Genomic DNA, 8769 nt, shown 5'->3' with positions numbered 1-8769 from the left:
GGCGGGACGGCGGGGGGTCAGCAGCGGGGGTCGGGGCGGGGCGGCGGAGGGGGGTGGGGCAGTGGGGGATCGGGGGCGTGGCGCGGTTGGGTCGGGGGAGGAGTGAGAGAAGAGAGAGAGGCATGGGGGTGCGCCGTTATTAGCCGTTAGGTATTAACCTCTTTGCCGTCCGCTAGCTAGACGGCAAAGAGGTGGGGTGGTGGGTCGTTACAGCAGTGTCGTCCACTGGACCCCACCCTGCTCTTTGCCGTCTGCTAGCAGACGACAAAGAATCTTTGCCATCGGCTAGCTGGCGACAAAGAACTGACTGATGGCAAAGAGTATCTTTGCCATTAGCCTGTTCTTTGCCGTCTGTTTTTTGTAAGCGGACGGAAAAGTCATTGTTTGTCGTCAGCTGCCCACGACAAAGAACTGGCTGATGGCAAATTCCCTGATTACAGTAGTGATATGGGAATATATAGGCAAAATAATTAGGTAAAACATCTGTAACAGATAATATAATAGCATGGAACAATAAAAAAATTATAGATACGTGTTGGAAATATGCCCTAGAGGCAATAATAAAATGATTATTATTATATTTCCTTGTTCATGATAATTGTCTATTATTCATGCTATAATTGTGTTATCCGGAAATCGTAATACATGTGTGAATACATAGACCACAACATGTCCCTAGTGAGCCTCTAGTTGACTAGCTCGTCGATCAACAGATAGTCATGGTTTCCTGACTATGGACATTGGATGTCATTGATAACGGGATCACATCATTAGGAGAATGATGTGATGGTCAAGACCCAATCCTAAGCATAGCACAAGATTGTGTAGTTCGTTTGCTTGAGCTTTTCCAATGTCAAGTATCATTTCCTTAGACCATGAGATCGTGTAACTCCCGGATACTGTAGGAGTCCTTTGGGTGTACCAAACGTCACAATGTAACTGGGTGACCATAAAGGTGTATACTACAGGTATCACCGAAAGTGTCTGTTGGTTTGACACGGATCGAGACTGGGATTTGTCACTCCGTATGACGGAGAGGTATCTCTGGGCCCACTCGGTAATGCATCATCATAATGAGCTCAATATGACCAAGTGGTTGGTCAAAAGATCATGAATTACGGTATGAGTAAAGTGACTTGCTGGTAACGAGATTGAACGAGGTATTGGGATACCGACGATCGAATCTCGGGCAAGTAACATACCGATTGACAAAGGGACTTGTATACGGGATTACTTGAATCCTCTACATCGTGGTTCATTCGATGAGATCATCGTGGAACATGTGGGAGACAACATGGGTATCCAGATCCTGCTGTTGGTTATTGGCTGGAGAGCTGTCTCGGTCATGTCTGCGTGATTCCCGAACCCGTAGGGTCTACACACTTAAGGTTTGGTGACGCTAAGGTTATAGAGATATTAGTATGCGGTAATCCGAAAGTTGTTCGGAGTCCCGGATGAGATCCCGTACGTCACGAGGAGTTCCGGAATGGTCCGGAGGTAAAGATTTGTATATGGGAAGTCCAGTTTCGGCCACCGGGAAAGTTTCGGGGGTCACCGGTATTGTACCGGGACCACCGGAAGGGTCCCGGGGGTCCACCGGGTGGGGCCACCTATCCCGAAGGGCCCTATGGGATGAAGTGGGAAGGGAACCAGCCCCTGGTGGGCTGGTGCGCCCCCCTTGGGCCTCCTCCTGTGCCTAGGGTTGGAAACCCTGGGGGTGGGGCGCCCCACCTGACTTGGGGGGCAAGTCCCCCTTTGGCCGCCGTCCCCCCTTGAGATTGGATCTTTAGGGGGCCAGCGCCCCCCCCCCCCGAGGGCCCCTATATAAAGAGGGGGGAGGGAGGGCTGCGCACCCTAGCCCCTGCCGCCTCCCTCTTCCCCCCGTAACACCTCTCCCTCTTGCTGAGCTTGGCGAAGCCCTGCCGAGATCCCCGCTACTTCCACCACCACACCGTCGTGCTGCTGGATCTCCATCAACCTCTCCTTCCCCCTTGCTGGATCAAGAAGGAGGAGATGTCTTCCCCAACCATATGTGTGTTGAACGCGGAGGTGCCGTCCGTTCGGCACTAGGATCTTTGGTGATTTGGATCATGACGAGTACGACTCCATCAACCCCGTTCTCTTGAACGCTTCCGCTCGCGATCTACAAGGGTATGTAGATGCACTCCTCTCTCTCGTTTCTAGATGACTCCATAGATTGATCTTGGTGAAGCGTAGAAATTTTTTATTTTCTGCAATGTTCCCCAACAGTGGCATCATGAGCTAGGTCTATGCGTAGTTTCTATGCACGAGTAGAACACAATTTTGTTGTGGGCGTAGATGTTGTCGATTTACTTGCCACTACTAGTCTTATCTTGTTTCAGCGGCATCGTGGGATGAAGCGGCCCAGACCGACTTTACACGTACGCTTACGTCAGATAGGTTCCACCGACTGACATGCACTAGTTGCATAAGGTGGCTAGCGGGTGTCTGTCTCTCCCACTTTAGTCGGATCGGATTCGATGAAAAGTGTCCTTATGAAGGGTAAATAGAAATTGGCATATCACATTGTGGTTTTTGGCGTAGGTAACAATCGTTCTTGCTAGAACCCTATAGCAGCCACGTAAAACTTGCAACAACAATTAGAGGACGTCTAACATGTTTTTGCAGCATATGCCTTGTGATGTGATATGGCCAAAAGGATGTGATGAATGAATTATATGTGATGTATGAGATTGATCATGTTCTTGTAATAGGAATCACGACGTGCATGTCGATGAGTATGACAACTAGTAGGAGCCATAGGAGTTGTCTTTATTTATTGTATGACCTGCGTGTCATTGAATAACGCCATGTAATTACTTTACTTCTTTGCTAAACCGTTAGCTATAGTAGTAGAAGTAATAGTTGGCGAACAACTTCATGGAGACACGGTGATGGAGATCATGATGATGGAGATCATGGTGTCATGCCGGTGATGATGATGATCATGGCGCCCCGAAGATGGAGATAAAAAGGAGCAAAATGATATTGGCCATATCATGTCACTATTTGATTGCATGTGATGTTTATCATGTTTTGCATCTTATTTGCTTAGAACGACGGTAGTAAATAACATGATCCCTCATAACAATTTCAAGAAATTGTTCCCCCTAACTGTGCGCCGTTGCGAAAGTTCGTTGTTTCGAAGCACCACGTGATGATCGGGTGTGATAGATCCTAACGTTCACATACAACGGGTTAAGCCAGATTTACACATGCAAAACACTTAAGTTGACTTGACGAGCCTAGCATGTACAGACATGGCCTCGGAACACAAGAGACCGAAAGGTCGAACATGAGTCGTATAGAAGATACGATCAACATGAAGATGTTCACCGATGATGACTAGTCCGTCTCACGTGATGATTGGACACGGCCAACTTGACTCGGATCATGGATCACTTAGATGACTGGAGGGATGTCTATCTGAGTGGGAGTTCATTAAATAATTTTATTAGATGAACTTAATTATCATGAACTTAGTTTAAAACTTTTGCAATATGTCTTGTAGATCAAATGGCCCACGCTAATGTTGCCCTCAACTTCAACGCGTTCCTAGAGAAAACCAAGCCGAAAGACGATGGCAGCAACTATACGGACTGGGTCCGGAACTTGAGGATCATCCTCATAGCTGTCAAAAGAGCATATGTCCTAGATGCACCGCTAGGTGAAGCACCCGTTTTCCCCACAACTCAAGACGTTATGAACGCCTGGCAGTACCGTGTTGATGACTACTCCCTCGTTCAGTGCGGCATGCTTTATAGCTTAGGACCGGGGCTCCAAAAGCATTTTGAGAAACACGGAGCATATGAAATGTTCGAAGAGCTCAAAATGGTTTTCCAAGCTCATGCCCGGGTAGAGAGATATGAAGTCTCCGACAAGTTCTACAGTTGTAAGATGGACGAAAATAGTTCTGTCAGTGAGCACATACTCAAAATGTCTGGGTTGCACAACCGCTTGTCCCAGTTAGACATTAACCTCCCGGATGAGGCGGTCATTGACAGAATCCTTCAGTCGCTCCCACCTAGCTACAAGAGCTTTGTGATGAACTACAATATGCAGAGGATGGTGAAAACTATTCCTGAGGTATTTTCAATGCTGAAATCAGCGGAGGTGGAAATCAATAAGGAACATCAAGTGTTGATGGTCAATAAAACCACTAGTTTCAAGAAAGGCAAGGGTAAAAAGAACTTCAAGAAGGACAGCAAGGGAGTTTCCGTGCCCGGTAAGCCAGTTGCCGGGAAGAAGCCAAAGCATGGACCCAAACCTGAGACTGAGTGCTTTTATTGCAAGGGAAGCGGACACTGGAAGCGGAATTGCCCCAAGTACTTAGCGGACAAGAAGGCCGGCAACACCAAAGGTATATGTGATATACATGTAATTGATGTGTACCTTACCAGTACTCGTAGTAGCTCCTGGGTATTTGATACCGGTGCAGTTGCTCATATTTGTAACTCAAAACAGGAGCCGCAGAATAAGTGGAGACTGGCGAAGGACGAGGTGATGATGCGCGTCGGGAATGGTTCCAAGGTCGATGTGATCGCCGTCGGCATGCTACCTCTACATTTACCTACGGGATTAGTTTTAAACCTCAATAATTGTTATTTAGTGCCAGCTTTGAGCATGAACATTGTATCTGGATCTTGTTTAATACGAGATGGCTACTCATTTAAATCCGAGAATAATGGTTGTTCTATTTATATGAGAGATATGTTTTATGGTCATGACCCGCTGGTCAATGGTTTATTCTTAATGAATCTCGAACGTGATGTTACACATATTCATGGTGTGAATACCAAAAGATGTAAGATTGATAATGATAGTCCCACATATCTGTGGCACTGCCGCCTTGGTCACATTGGTGTCAAACGCATGAAGAAGCTCCATACAGATGGACTTTTGGAGTCTCTTGATTTTGAATCATTTGACACATGTGAACCATGCCTCATGGGTAAAATGACCAAGACTCCGTTCTCCGGAACAATGGAGCGAGCAACCAACTTATTGGAAATTATACATACTGATGTGTGCGGTCCAATGAGCGTTGAGGCTCACGGTGGCTATCGTTATGTTCTCACCCTCACTGATGACTTGAGTAGATATGGGTATGTTTACTTGATGAAACACAAGTCTGAGACCTTTGAAAAGTTCAAGGAATTTTAGAGTGAGGTAGAGAATCAACGTGACTGAAAAATAAAGTTCTTACGATCAGATCGTGGAGGAGAATATTTAAGTCACGAATTTGGTACGCACTTAAGGAAATGTGGAATCGTTTCACAACTCACGCCGCCTGGAACACCTCAGCGTAACGGTGTGTCCGAACGTTGTAATCGCACTCTATTGGATATGGTGCGATCTATGATGTCACTCACCGATTTACCGCTATCATTTTGGGGATCCGCTCTAGAGACAGCTACATTCACTTTAAATAGTGCACCGTCTAAATCCGTCGAGACGACACCGTATGAATTATGGTTTGGGAAGAAACCTAAGCTGTCGTTTCTAAAAGTGTGGGGATGCGATGCTTATGTCAAGAAACTTCAACCTGAAAAGCTCGAACCCAAATCGGAAAAATGTGTCTTCATAGGATACCCTAAGGAAACCATTGGGTATACCTTCTACGTAAGATCCGAAGGCAAGATTTTCGTTGCCAAGAATGGGTCCTTTCTGGAGAAAGAGTTTCTCTCGAAAGAAATAAGTGGGAGGAAAGTAGAACTCGATGAAGTACTGCCTCTTGAACCGGAAAGTAGCACAGCTCAGGAAGATGTTCATGTGGTGCCTGCACCGACTAGAGAGGAAGTTAATGATGATGATCAAGGTACTTCGGATCAAGTTGCTACTGAACTTCGTAGGTCCACAAGGACACGTTCCACACCAGAATGGCATGGCAACCCTGTCCTGGAAATCATGTTGTTAGACAACGGTGAACCTTCGAACTATGAAGAAGCGATGGCGGGCCCAGATTCCAACAAATGGCTTGAAGCCATGCAATCCGAGATAGGATCCATGTATGAAAACAAAGTATGGACTTTGACACACTTGCCCGATGATCAACGAGTGATAGAAAACAAATGGATCTTTAAGAAGAAGACGGACGCGGATGGTAATGTTACCATCTATAAAGCTCGACTTGTCACTAAGGTTATCGGCAAGTTCAAGGAGTTGACTACGACGAGACTTTCTCTCCCGTAGCAAAGTTGAAGTCCGTCCGAATCATGTTAGCAATTGCCGCATACTATGATTATGAGATATGGTAAATGGACGTCAAAACGGAATTCCTTAACGACTATCTTAAGGAAGAACTGTATATGATGCAGCCGGAAGGTTTTGTCGATCCTAAGAATGCTGACAAGGTATGCAAGCTCCAGCGATCCATTTATGGGCTGGTGCAAGCATCTCGGAGTTGGAACATTCGCTTTGATGAGATGATCAAAGCGTTTAGGTTTATGCAGACTTATGAAGAAGCCTGCGTTTACAAGAAAGTGAGTGGGAGCTCTATAGCATTTCTCATATTTTGATGGGAAATGATATAGAACTTTTGGACAGCATTAAGGCCTACTTGAATAAGTGTTTTTCAATGAAGGACCTTGGAGAAGTTGCTTACATATTAGGCATCAAGATCTATAGAGATAGATCAAGACGCCTCATAGGTCTTTCACAAAGCACATACCTTGATAAGATATTGAAGAAGTTCAATATGGATCAGTCCAAGAAGGGGTTCTTGCCTGTGTTACAAGGTGTGAAATTGAGCTCGGCTCAATGCCCGACCACGGCAGAAGATAGATAAAAGATGAGTGTCATCCCCTATGCCTCGGCTATAGGGTCTATTATGTATGCCATGTTGTGTACCAGACCTGATGTAAACCTTGTTGTAAGTTTGGTAGGAAGGTACCAAAGTAATCCCGGCATGGAACACTGGACAGCGGTCAAGAATATCCTGAAGTACCTGAAAAGGACTAAGGATATGTTTCTCGTTTATGGAGGTGACGAAGAGCTGGTCGTAAAGGGTTACGTCGATGCTAGCTTCGACACAGATCTGGATGACTCTAAGTCACAAACCGGATACGTGTATATTTTGAATGGTGGGGCAGTAAGCTAGTGCAGTTGCAAGCAAAGCGTCGTGGCGGGATCTACATGTGAAGCGGAGTACATGGCAGCCTCGGAGGCAGCGCATGAAGCAATATGGATGAAGGAGTTCATCACCGACCTAGGAGTCATACCCAATGCGTCGGGGCCGATCACTCTCTTCTGTGACAACACTGGAGCTATTGCCCTTGCCAAGGAGCCCAGGTTTCACAAGAAGACCAGGCACATCAAGCGTCGCTTCAACTCCATTCGTGAAAATGTTCAAGATGGAGACATAGATATTTGCAAAGTGCATACGGATCTGAATGTCACAGATCCGTTGACTAAACCTCTCCCGCGAGCAAAATATGATCAACACCAGAACTCTATGGGTGTTCGATTCATCACAATGTAACTAGATTGTTGACTCTAGTGCAAGTGGGAGACTGTTGGAAATATGCCCTAGAGGCAATAATAAAATGATTATTATTATATTTCCTTGTTCATGATAATTGTATATTATTCATGCTATAATTGTGTTATCCAGAAATCGTAATACATGTGTGAATACATAGACCACAACATGTCCCTAGTGAGCCTCTAGTTGACTAGCTCGTTGATCAATAGATAGTCATGGTTTCTTGACTATGGACATTGGATGTCATTGATAACGGGATCACATCATTAGGAGAATGATGTGATGGACAAGACCCAATCCTAAGCATAGCACAAGATCGTGTAGTTTGTTTGCTAGAGCTTTTCCAATGTCAAGTATCATTTCCTTAGACCATGAGATCGTGTAACTCCCAGATACCATAGGAGTGCTTTGGGTGTACCAAACGTCACAACGTAACTGGGTGACTATAAAGGTATACTACAGGTATCCCCGAAAGTGTCTGTTGGGTTCACACGGATCGAGAATGGGATTTGTCACTCCGTATGATGGAGAGGTATCTTTGGGCCCACTCGGTAATGCATCATCATAATGAGCTCAATGTGACCAAGTGGTTGGTCACGGGATCATGCATTACGGTACGAGTAAAGTGAATTGCTGGTAACGAGATTGAACGAGGTATTGGGATACCAACGATCGAATCTCGGGCAAGTAGCATACCGATTGACAAAGGGAATTGTATACGGGATTACTTGAATCCTCGACGTCGTGGTTCATTCGATGAGATCATCGTGGAACATGTGGGAGCCAACATTGGTATCCAAATCCCGCTGTTGGTTATTGGCCGGAGAGCTGTCTCGGTCATGTCTGCGTGATTCCCGAACCCGTAGGGTCTACACACTTAAGGTTCGGTGACGCTAGGGTTGTAGAGATATGAGTATGCGGTAATCCGAAAGTTGTTCGGAGTCCTGGATGAGATCCCGGACGTCACGAGGAGTTCCGGAATGGTCCGAAGGTATAGATTTGTATATGTGAAGTCCAGTTTCGGCCACCGGGAAAGTTTCGGGGGTCATCGGTATTGTACCGGGACCACCGGAAGGGTCCCCAGGGTCCACCGGGTGGAGCCACCTATCCCGGAGGGCCCTATGGGCTGAAGTGGGAAGGGAAACAACCCCTGGTGGGCTGGTGCACCCCCCTTGGGCCTCCCCCTGCGCCTAGGGTTGGAAACCCTGGGGGTGGGGGGCGCCCCACCTGACTTGGGGGGCAAGTCCCCCCTTTGCCCCCCCCCC

The sequence above is a fragment of the Triticum dicoccoides genome, chromosome 1B, assembly GCF_002162155.2.
Source record: "Triticum dicoccoides isolate Atlit2015 ecotype Zavitan chromosome 1B, WEW_v2.0, whole genome shotgun sequence".
NCBI classification, from domain to species: domain Eukaryota; kingdom Viridiplantae; phylum Streptophyta; class Magnoliopsida; order Poales; family Poaceae; genus Triticum; species Triticum dicoccoides.
This window is presented reverse-complemented; position numbering follows the sequence as displayed.